Here is a 12,350-nt window from a genome sequence, read left to right on the forward strand (position 1 = left end):
GGTTTGGTTATGAAAACGATGCCCATGCGAGATATCTGGGGCTTAAGGCCTCGACTCAATTGTTTACTGTACACTAAAAAGAAAAGAAAACAGCCTGAGCAGTGGTGCAGAGTGAAAACGATGAATTAACAGTGTGAGTCTTATTTCAGAGCGCCACATCATTGTGATGGAGATTTAATAAAAGGAGGAACACACGGACAAAGAAGAAGAGAAAAGGGGGGCAGCCCTTGAACACGATTGCCTGAGGTATTAAAGTTCTGTACTAAATTCTGGTTTCCAGTGTGAGAAAAGTCACGCAGTGCCAGTAGTAGAGCTAGGTTGAGTGATGATTCTAAATTACTGTAAGTAAATCATCGTATACCCGTTCAAGTTTCATGATAACGGGGATCTAGACTTTGTTGAACTCTAGGCAATTTGAACAGCTAAGATTTGAGTGACCAAGTAGCAGTTGAATAAAAGTCATTGAATAAGTGTTGAAATAAACAGGCAGAATTAAGAGAATTAAAACATTTCAAGAGCTCAAATTACTTAATATGGAAACGGTTCTATTTTGTTTCACGAACGCAAAACATATAGGTTTATGAATATGAAAAGGTTGAGGTGGTGTTGATTTGACTCTGTGTAGGTTTAGGTGGGTATTTTTATTGATGGGAGGAATATTCAGTGACAAGTCCTAAGACCCGGGCGTTGGTATTTTTGTTTTGTTATCTTTTATTTTATTTTGTTTTATATTTTGAACAGTGCACTGATTTTTGTTTGTGAATCTTTTCTTTAAGCAGATCTGCACATCGGAAATTACAAGCGTTACACGTCGGCGAGAAAATTGTTGTAAGTGAGTTTCTCCGCATTGAAATTGGCTCTGGAGGAAACCACTTATGGGGACAATTAGAAAATGAGAGTCCCTGCCCAAAAAAGGATTCAGCGAGGTAATCCGATCTCAAGTTCTTCTTTTTCTTTTTGAAATGAGCTCATTTTGCTGAGGGCGGAAATCTAAATGCGGCGATGGTTTCCGCTATCAGCAAAGAAAGAAAAATGGATGAATGAATGAATGGATGAAAGACTGGAAATAAAACAAACGGACTGACTGGTAAAAGCTGACAAGACTTGACTACGACTTAAGGTTAACCTCCACCGAGATAGAACAAGAGGGTGGATGAATTTATGTGTGATTCTTTTTACAGGAAATCTTTTTATAGCACCTCTGGAATGTGGATGTGCTGCTAATGTTTGCTTTGCTTTGTTAAGAATGTGTGAGGAGGGTGCAGTAGAAAACAGACAAGTGACATGAAAACAAGTAATAATAACAAATAACTAATTTGGGGACAGTTTAACCTAGAGCCCACTAACTGGCCATTAGGGGCTCTCTCTCTTGGAGTAATATTGCCCAAGTGTGAATAAAACAAATTGTGGCAATAAAAGTGATTTAATGATTGGAGAAACCGGAACATGATACTTGTCTGTTGGGCTGAATCTTTTATTACTCTTATGATTTGCAGGTGGTTGTAAATAAGCTGTTTGCTTTAACAGGTTTGCTTTTTAGCTGAATTGCAAAATACAATTAGAACAATTAATTGAGACTAATCGCAACTAACCTGAAACTGAGGAGGTTCTATATAAGGAAGAATTAAAACAGGTATAAAATGCATCTGATCTTTAATTGCAGGTGTGACCATGAAGATTTTTGGTACAGATTGCAGGTTGTTGCTCATTATTGAAGTGTGCTCATAAAGGCAAAAGCTATATAGGGGGTCTATGATTTGGTCTGTGTTTTAATGATTTAGGTATGGCAAATTAAAGGTTTTTAGACAATTTAGGGGACCAGTGAGAAGCATAATTAGATGATCAGAAACTGAGTACTACACTTAAGTTGGAATTAAGAATGCCCAATTTGTTTGAGGTCTGTTGTTCATTTTTATACACACATTGCAAATGTGCTTATAAGGAGCTGGCACTTAGTCTGTGAAGGTCAAAAGCTTCATCCGACAACGGATCGGATTGATATATTGGAGCTATTGACTTCACGTGCAGAGGGTTAAGTGCATGCACGCTTACACACATAAGCATGGCATAGGATTGGAATAAACAAAGTCAACAACATTAGGTTAGGAGAGCCAGCGCAGGAGAGGTGTTGGCTTTCTGTCTCTTGCAGAGAAGGGAACAGACACCAGACGGGGACACGGAGATATGGGGACCCTGCACAGCAACTGGGGTCAAGTGTCATGGCCTTGGGGCTCCTTGAGAAGATGGATCCCATAACCACAGCGATAACCAGGAAGGGGTTGGCGAAAACTAGGAACACCAGAGACCAACGAGGTTCGAGAGGCTTTTGGCAAAAAGGGGGACACGGCGGTGACAACGGACAACAAACACACAGATCTTTGTTTGAAAGTGGGGCAGAATAATCCCCAGATCTGTGTAACGACTGAAGGGTGGTCTAACCCCAGAAGTCGAACAAAGAAGAATCCGAGGGCGTTTCTTCACTCCAAGAGGAGGTGGTAAAGGGGCCTGAAGCGTGACAGGCTGACACTCGAGTCTGAAGCTAAAAGAACAGCTGGGTTGTGGGAAAATTGGAAAACAACGGAGGTGTTGGGGTTGATAAGTGTCATAACGTGTTTGTTTGGTTTGGAGACAAATCCTGGTGTGAGTTGGGCTGGCAAGCCAGCCCAAAGAGGAGGAATGTGACCAGGAGATATTTTATTTTGTATTCTTATGATCACAGTTATAATTAGAAGTATCAATCATTAATCATTTACCATTGTGGAATCTGATGACAGTATAATCTTTGTTTTATATCTATGGTAATCTGAGTAAAGATTAATGTATGCAGGTTATCATCATTGTAATCAAGTCTCAAATGGTATCCACAGCATTGTATTCACCGTCCATAACTGGAGGGTCTAGCAGGACCTTGTTCTAATTCATTTGCAGGCCTACATCAGAACATGCACATAGAGAGTTATGTAAACACGCACGTTCACCCTTATTTACACAGGGAGGTCATGTCAGGACATTCTCTAGTTGGACACACAGGCTCACAGAACTGCACAACCTGACATGTCACACACTTGTTTTTCTCTAAAGTATCATCTGATGTTTGTATAAGGAGAACTTTGGACTATGGGGAGACTTATCATTTCCAGTAAGGTCTAACTGTGTGATGTCATCATGGGTTTAAATGAGGATGGGGAACGGTCCACTCTTTGGAGATCTGTGGCTGTACGCTTGTCTTCCCATGCTTCTGTCTTAGAAGCATGTAATAAAATCACTATGTTTGTCACCTACACGGACTCGGCTGTTTTTCCTTCTTACCCAAACTGAACCAGACGTAACACCACCCACCACCACTTCCCCTGCCGGTGGCGGACTCCCTCAGGTGTCGGTGTGTTGGTGGTTCTTTGTGTCTGGGGGTGGGCGTCCGGGTACACACCGGCTCACTCCTTGGCGGCCGCTTGTCGGGGCCTGGGGCCTGGGGCTCGCTCGGGCCCCCTTTGGAGGTGGGGTGCCCCCGGCCTCTCGGCCTGGGGCTCGGTCACTCAGGCGCAGCTGGGGGCCGGCGGAGCTCACGGGCGCGTCACTGCAACTCCCCCTGACTTCTGCTCCGCGGCTGCTGGGCGAGCCCTCATCTGGGACTCTCCTCAGCTCTTACTGGAATAGTGGCGCGGCTGCCCCTCTGTTGGTCTTCCATGGTCTCTTGTGTTCTGGGGGCCTCTGGATATCTGGAGTTTTGATCTCCTCCATACCCGCTTCACACCCTGGAGGACGGGGCTGTGGCCCCCCCACACTCCCTAGCAGATCATTACATGGAGAAACCTTTGGAATGCAAGCATGCTGATCCACACAGGTATGCACACATGGGTATTCACAGACGCGGACTAAAGCTTTCTTGGCTGCTACCTCAAAGCACACTGTGCGCTGTCTATCTTGCGTGCTGCACAATATCGTTTATTATTTAGTAAATATTGATATCTATGGCTAGCTAGTTTATTGTGATGGTGCTTTGTTTTCTCTATTATTATGTTGCTCTTTGTTGTTTGCTGTCTCCTCTGTTTGTTTTTTTTGTTTGTTTTTTTTTTTTCTCCATACAGGTGACCCAGGAGTTCTTTTTTTTTTTTTTTCTCTCTCTTCCCCCCCCTTCTCACCGTCTCTTCTCCCCTTTGGTTTTCTTTCTTTCTCTCCCCCTCTTTCTCTCATTCATTCCCCCTGTCCTATTTATTAAAAAAAAAAAAAAAAAAAAAAAAAAAAAAATGACAAAGGATGAACTGAAGCTCTGCCATCACGTAATGTCGCATACTGCTGTTTCTGATGTCATTTAAAAAAAAAAAAAAAGGAATATCGCATGAGGCGCATCCTAAAGCGTTGAATTCTGGGAGGGAGCGCATCCAGAGTTTGTGCCCCCAGCAGACTTAGCAGCGGCTTATGGTCTGTCTCCATTTGAAAGTGTTTGCCAATAAGAAAGTTGCGGAACCGCTCACAAGCCCAGGTCAGACCTAAAGCCTCCTTTTCAACCTGGGCGTATCTCTGTTCTGTTGCAGTGAGGGAGCGTGACGCGTAGGCAACGGGTCTCCACTCCTCATCCCGTCTTTGAAGCAACACACCCCCTAAGCCATACGATGATGCGTCTGCTGACACCTTGCAGTCACGGCTTGGGTCATACATGGCCAACACTGGCGGTGATGTGAGTGCATCTTTCAGGTTCTGAAATGCTCTAGCCTGGTCAATGTCCCATCTCCAGCAGTTTTTCTTAGACAGTAAGTCTCTTAGAGGTTTGTCTCTCTCTGCGAGCTGTGGGGTAAACTTTCCAAGCTTGTTAACCATTCCCAGAAAGCTCCTTAACTCACTCACACTTTGTGGCTCCTTCATCTCCCTCACAGCCTGGGTCTTGCTTGGGTCAGGGCTGATACCGCTGGCTGAGAGAACATGCCCTAAAAACGTCACCTGCTGTTTCGCGATGTCGCACTTGTTATTGTTTAGGGTGATGCCAGCTTTTTGGATCCTGCCCAGCACAGCGTGTTGGCAAGAGTCATGCTCCTCCTGCGTTCTGCCCCAGACCAGCACGTCGTCCATGTGGCAAACCACCCCTTCCATACCATCTGTGACCTCTGTGACCATCCTGTTCTGGAAATGCTCCGGTGCTGAAGCAATCCCGAAGGGCAGTCTCTTGAAGTAATAACGCCCAAACGGTGTGATGAAAGTGGTGTATTTGGCTGAGCTTTCCATCAGAGGTATCTGCCAAAACCCCATGTTAGCGTCCAGCTTGCTGAATATGCTGGCACCAGCCAATCTGCCCAATGTTTCGTCCATCGATGGCAGTATGTACTTCTCTCGACACACAGACTCATTGAGGTGTGTAAGGTCGACACATATGCGTACATCTTCTGTCTTCTTTGGTACCACCACCTGTCATGGTCCTGGGTCGGTGACCCAGCGCTTTTAGTTTGTTATCATTTTCTAGTTGATGATGATGGTTTGAGTTCTATGTTATATTCGGTCTGCCCTTGAGTCTGCGTCTGTGTCTCTGTCTATGGTGTCACCCCGTCTGTTTGTGAAGCTGTCTGTTTAGTTCTGTGTCTTGTTTGGTTCCCCGTGTCTGAGTTTCCTGTTTTATTGTGAAGGTCTCTGTCTGATGTGAGTGTGTTCAGTTTACGTTTCCCCTGTCCCGTCAGCTCTGATTCCTCCCAGCTGTGTTGCCCTCCTGTCTCTCATCCCCTGATTACTGGTGTGTGTATTTAAGCCCTGTGTGTTCTCCTGCCTGTTGCCGGTTCGTCTGTGTTACTTCGTGTCAGTCTGTGTCCCACAGTGTCCCACAGTGTCCCACAGTGTCCTGGTCCTCGTCTGCGCCTCTCTGCTTCTCATCCCCTTTGTCGTATGCTCCCAGGTCTGTTATTTTTTAGTTCTCCCAGTTTAGGTGTCTTCAGTTATTTGTTATGCCCCACTGCTTGTTTGCCACTACACCTCTGTAAATAAACCTCACCAGCATCTCATCCACTGCCTGCATCTTGGGCCCTTCTTCTAACTCCACACGGCTTGCCTCGGCAGCCGTGACAGTACAAACTGGCCAAACATGGACCCAGCGGCATTCGCACCTTCCAAGGAGCTTCGGGAGGAATTAATCGATTCAGTTTCAAGATGGACTAATCTGTGGCTAGAGCATGAGGGGGAGGAATTTCGTCATGCTCTGGAGGCCCGACTACAGCGGCTAGTTTCCAATCACCCCTGGCTGCTGGATTCAGTTCACCCACTCCTACAGGACTTCATCCTCAACACGCTTCACCTTAACCCCCCAACTGCGACAGCTGACCTGTCTGGCTTACCGGAAGATTCTCTCCCCAGTCCACCAGAGGACTCTCAGTCGGACAAAATGCCGCCCGATCAGTCGGCTTCTCCCTCCTTCCGGGCTAAACGGCGGTCACGCCGCCGTCATCCTTCGCTCGCCAAGCAAGCTCTCGGGGTCAGTGAGAGTGACGGTTTCATGTACATGCAGCCCCCCAGTGGCCAGCTCACACCAGCCCAGGCTTTTTACAAAGCACTGGGAATCATCCTCATTCCACCCAGCCCATCCACCCCACAGCAGGAGCAGCCACTTCAGAGCTGCCTCATATCACCGCCCGCTTCCCCTGCCGCTCTCGCCCCTTCTCCCAGGCGGAAGCGACGTCCACGCGGCCGGCAGTTACCGACAGATTCTGTGAGTCAGGAACGCAGTGTTTTTTCTGCTCCATCTGAGCCTGCATTCATGAACACTCTGTCAGTTATTCCTGAGTCTAGTAATTCAATGCCAGTTAACTCAGGGTTATTCAAATGTGAAAAGAGTAATTCAGAAACGGTTAATTATTTGTCAGATACTCCAAGGTCCGTTAACACCTGCTCTGAGGATTTAAAGGACTGCTTTCATTCTGCCTCTTCCAAGTCCTGTGTTATGCTAACCAGGGCTTTTAATCTGAAAGCCCTAGCCCTGCATTGTACAGTAGATGTTAATGCAGCCGGTCAGTGTAGTTAGGCTGATGGCAGCTAGAGGGCGAGACCGGTGTGTTTTTGTATAGAATGTTATGTTATGTGGGGGCAGAGACAACAAGGGTGGGGAGGAGGAGAGAGAGAGAAACACACACACAGGCAGGTCGCCCGGGAAGGACCGTCTGACCATGACACTATTTCTCCCGGCTAAATGATGAACTTCTAAATTTGTGGCACGCCATTTCCTCTCCAGCTTACGAGTCATCTGCTTTAGGCTACGTGTTTGAGAATTATACCACAGAGTCAGGTACTTCTGATTTGAGACCTTATTTTTCACAGGAGCTACAGTATCCAGAGTCGTACGTAGTGAGGAGGTGAAATTATTAACAAGATAATCGACCTCTGTTGGAGTAGCGTTCAGATAGCTGCTCTGCTCTGCGTTGGTACAGGGCATTGAAGATGATAACAGTGGGTGGATTATATTCTTAAACTTAGTTACAGCGCTTTCAGAAAGACATCTACTTTGATAAAGTCTACTCTCCACCGCTGTGTAATCAATTATTGTAAATGTAAATGTTATCAGGAAATGATCAGACAGGAGAGGGTTTTCAGGAAACACTGTTAAATGTTCAGTTTCTATGCCATATGTTAAAACAAGATCCAGAGTGTGATTAAAGTGGTGGGTGGGTTCTTTTACATTTTGAGAGAAGCCAATTGAGTCTAATAACAGATTAAATGCCATGTTGAGGCTGTCATTTTTACCATCTACATGGATGTTAAAATCACCCACAATAATTATTTTATCTGAGCTCAGAACGAAATCAGATAAAAAGTCTGAGAAATCAGACAGAAACTCTGTGTAAGGCCCGGGTGGACGATAGATGATAACAAGTAAGACTGGTTTCTGAGTTTTACAGCTGGGGTGGACAATGTTAAGCATCAGGCTTTCAAATGAACTAAAAGTCTGTCTGGGTCTTTGGTTGATTAATAGGCTGGTGTGAAAAATTGCTGCCACACCTCCCCCTCGGCCTGTGCTTCGAGATTTCTGGTAGTTAGAATGACTCGGGGGTGTTGATTCATTTAAACTAACATAATCATCCTGCTGCAACCAGGTTTCTGTAAGGCAGAGTAAATCAATTTGTTGATCAATTATTAAGTCATGTACTAACAGAGACTTGGAGGAGAGAGACCTAATATTTAATAATCCACATTTCACTGTTTTACTCTTTGGTTCAGATGTGGATACTTTATTGTTCTTTCTTTGTGATTGTTTATATTTAAGTTGTTTGTTGCTGGTTTTTAGTTTGTTTTTTGTCTGTTTGGGAGCTGACACAGTCTCTGTGGAGATGTTTTTTTTTTTTTTTTGGGGGGGGGGTAGCAGGAGGAGAGAAGCTGCAGAGAGGCGTGTAAGACTGCAACTCTGCTTCCTGGTCCCAACTCTGGATAGTCATATTTTGGGGGGTTTAATAAATTTGTCCATATTTCTAGAAATGAGAGCTGCTCCATCCAAAGTGGGATGGATGCCGTCTCTCCTAACAAGACCAGGTTTCCTCCAGAAGGTTTGCCAATTATCTATCACCACAAAGAGGTTGTGTGGCTACATCATCTTTCAGATATGGTCTATTTTTGGACACACCTTTGTTTCTTGCTCTATGTAGTTGTTTGTTTTATACCAAGCACAGTGAAGTATTTCAAAATTTCAAACAGCAGTTAAAACCAGTCATGCATCTCTGTCATGCTGCTGACTGTGGAAAATAACTACAGTCACGCTGGCAGCATGTTTGTACCATCTGCCTGCCAACTGACAGTCAACCGAGACATTAACAGTAATTAACAAAGGAAAGAACCAAGAAGAAGGCAAGATAGCAGACCTGCTGTAAATGATGTTAGAGATAAAATTTGCTGTAGAAAGAAAGAACGAGGAGGACTGTGAGACAAGCATCAACATTTTTGCATTAAAACTTCACACGCCACCTTAAAAACTCAAAGTGATCTGACCTAAATTTCTACTGAGTTCAAGATCTTTGAATGAGAACAGGGCTTACACCGATCACTTTACATAAAACTGCTGACAACTTGAGACTAAACCAACTCAGATCTTTATCAAGAGGTGCACATCTCATTATTCTCATTTGTTTTTTTACAAACTGATAATCTTACTTCATCATTAAAATAACATTTGTGGTCTCTGCTTCTCTTTTTAATCTATAATATACTTTTTAAATTATATTTCCAAAGATAAGAAAACATTTATTATTAGATGAAAGATAGACTCTTTCATTTTCGCTCTTTGCTATCTAAGCAGAAGCATTACTCGTCTTCACCCAGCCACACAGATGTTTTACATTTCTCATGTCTATCAAAGACTAAATCACTGTTAAAGCATCAGTGGCATGTAAGCAAATAATTCTTTGTTGACACATCTGTTGTTCTAAGTGTTCACTTCATCAGTGTCAGTGTTACCTGAGAATTTCCCATTTAAAGACTGAAAGAGCTTGGCCGACTTCGAATCTCTGTGATGAATGCACTGAAAAGAAACAAAGAAGTTTGTGCAGATATTGGTGTATGTCTTGATCCATGCTGCATCAGGTATGGAAAGGACTCTGTTCATGTTTTCAGTGGGAGAAATGTTTCGTCATCATCCTGGTGACTTCTTCAGTCTCAGCTGACTGCAGGTTACCCCAACCTTATACACAGTACTTTTGCACAATGACTGAAACCAGCACCACTGACTAACGATAAACTGTGAGCTCAGTTTCATCATCATTAATATTTAAATTTTTCATGGCCATTGATCAGTGGCCATGAGTACCATTCACACAGAGGTGAAGAATTGCTGCAATCACAGCATTGTAAGATCCAAGGTGTTCTGGAGAACACCTTGGATCTTATTGAGAAGGTGAGAGATTGGAACTGTGTCTTCATTCCACCTACTTCACATACAAGGGTCAGTACTACAGGCAGAAACATGGGTGTGCCATGGGCTCCCCAGTTTCACCCAATTTGTACATGGAAGAAGTGGAAAAGAGGGCTTTGCTATCCTACCCTGGAACAACACCAAGTCATTGGTTCAGGTATGTGGATGACACCTGGGTGAAAATCAAATCTCAGGACGTGCCACATTTCACGGATCACATTAACTCAGTGGACCGACACATCAAATTCACCAGGGAGGATATGAACAGTGGCAGGTTAGCCTTCTTAGACTGTGAGATTGCCATCAGTAATGGGGGACATCTAAAAGCTGACGTGTACCGTAAACCTACACATACGGATCAGTATTTAAGGTTTGACTCTCATCATCCACTGGAGCACAAACTGGGCGTCATCAGGACGCTACAACACAGAGCGAACACCATCCCCACAGACACAGCAGCCAGGGAGGCATCCATCCATTTTCTGCTGTTTAACCAGGGCTGGGTCATGCAGTCAGCAGTTAAGGCAGACAAGCCCAGACCTCCCTCTTCCTGGCCATTTCCTACTGGGAGCACACCAGACGATTTACTCTATCAAGTGTGTCCTGTGTCTGCTCTGGAGCCTCTTCCCCTTTGGGACATGCTGAGAACACCTCAGCTTGGAGATACTCAGGAGAAATCCTGATCAGATGTCCAAACCGCCTCACCGGCTCCTAGTGATGCCCACGAGTAGCAGCTCAACAATGAGCCCCTCATGCTGTCAGCCCAGCCATGGTTTTTGTGAGGTTTCTGGTTATTTTATGAGAGTGTTTAGTTCTTGGCGGGTGAAAGAAGTCCAGGCCCTTGTAGCAGAGGTCAGGGGCACCTGAAGGGTGAGGTGCATGAGTTCAAAATTTACAGCAACTTCTTGGAAAAGCAAGACATTCTGGTAAGAGAAAGAGAGGATCAAAAAGCGAAATACCTCTGCTTTGTTTGCACGGCACCATTGTGCAATGAAGCGGTGCCAAAAAGAGCCGTGCTGTTTTTCTGAATGCCATTTGACTGAAGAAACAAAACTATTAAATGTCTGACAACTGATATCACAATAAAAAAAATCTAAAAACTGAAATAAAATCCCAACGGAGAACTTACAAACATAGAAAGGCGCTGCAGAGACTGAAATGCTGTGAGGCAGAGCTAATTACTGAGCCAGGATTCTACACCTATTACTATTACATCCACATGACTGTAAGTTAGTTACAAAGCACAGTGTTTTATCCTGAGGTCATTGTCCATCTGGACTCGCTGATTCTTTATTCTGTTGTGTTTCTATGTAAAACACACAAAGATTCAGAGACCAAACTACGATATGATACATTTGAAATCCTGTGCTATACAAATACAGGTATCTGTACTGTGACACAATAAAAAAATAAGCTGTATCAACACCGGCCAGTGCAATGGCAGTCTTCATATCCCTGTATGTGATGTGTGTAAGACCTAGGCAGAGGAACAGGAAGTAGCTCAGACTGGAAGGAAAACCAGATGCAGTGTGTGACCTTTGCTGTGGGTGGCACTTGAACATGCTGTGTGGAACTGAGACGGTCCAACGGTTATAAGAATTTGCTGGCAAACCATGAATGATGAATAATGAAGTGGGTGAAGTAAGAGATTGGATGGAGACATGGAGCAGGTAAAAGTGAGAAGCCTAGACAGCTCCCGCATGAAGGCAGTAGACAGGACAAGCTGAGAAAATTAAACTGGGCAGAGCCTCTGTTCGCATTCAATTTTGGTCCCAGCATTAAAGGTTATTAATGTATTAATGTACTAACTTAAACCAAACATTAAAACACTTTCTAAGGCATCTTAAATATTAATTATTAAATATTCCACCAGGTGTTTCTTTTATTTGCTAATTTTATCATTTCTTTTTACATTAAGACCCTGTTCCCTCTTTGTTTAGAAGCTGGGCTGTGCGCCACCCTGTATTTTGGTCATCTGATTTTAAACCGTTCTACATGTATGCATATGATTGAAAAATGAAACTAAAACTATGCAGTGCAACTGCAAACAAAAAGCAAAATACCTCTGCTTTGTTTGCACAGAGCATTGTGTGATCGAAAGAGTTGCAAAAAAAGAGCCGTGTTGTTTACCTGAAGGCCATTTGACTGATCAAACCAAATTATTAAATGTCTGAGAACCAATGTTCCCTCTAATGTTTCCTGTGTCACACACAAACTCCCTGAGCGAACCCTTGGACACTGTGAGCGACATTAGACGTGTGCACTGTGGTCACGCCAGCATCGAATCCATCCAAGTTACATGTTTATTAAAATAATCAAATTACAGCATTTCTGTTAGACTACTTTTCATTAACTGCTTTAGCCCACTCACAATGAAAATCTTTAAAAAAATCTTGTTCATGACCTGTGTAGCATGTTAACACTATTGGAAGTAAAAATAACTTGAACTCCAATTTTGAAAACACAACTTTCTTTCTTTCTTTCT

This window comes from Diplotaxodon limnothrissa, linkage group LG9 (genome assembly GCF_057381915.1).
Source record: "Diplotaxodon limnothrissa isolate DT_005_m linkage group LG9, D_limnothrissa_male_GT1.1, whole genome shotgun sequence".
Lineage (NCBI taxonomy): Eukaryota > Metazoa > Chordata > Actinopteri > Cichliformes > Cichlidae > Diplotaxodon > Diplotaxodon limnothrissa.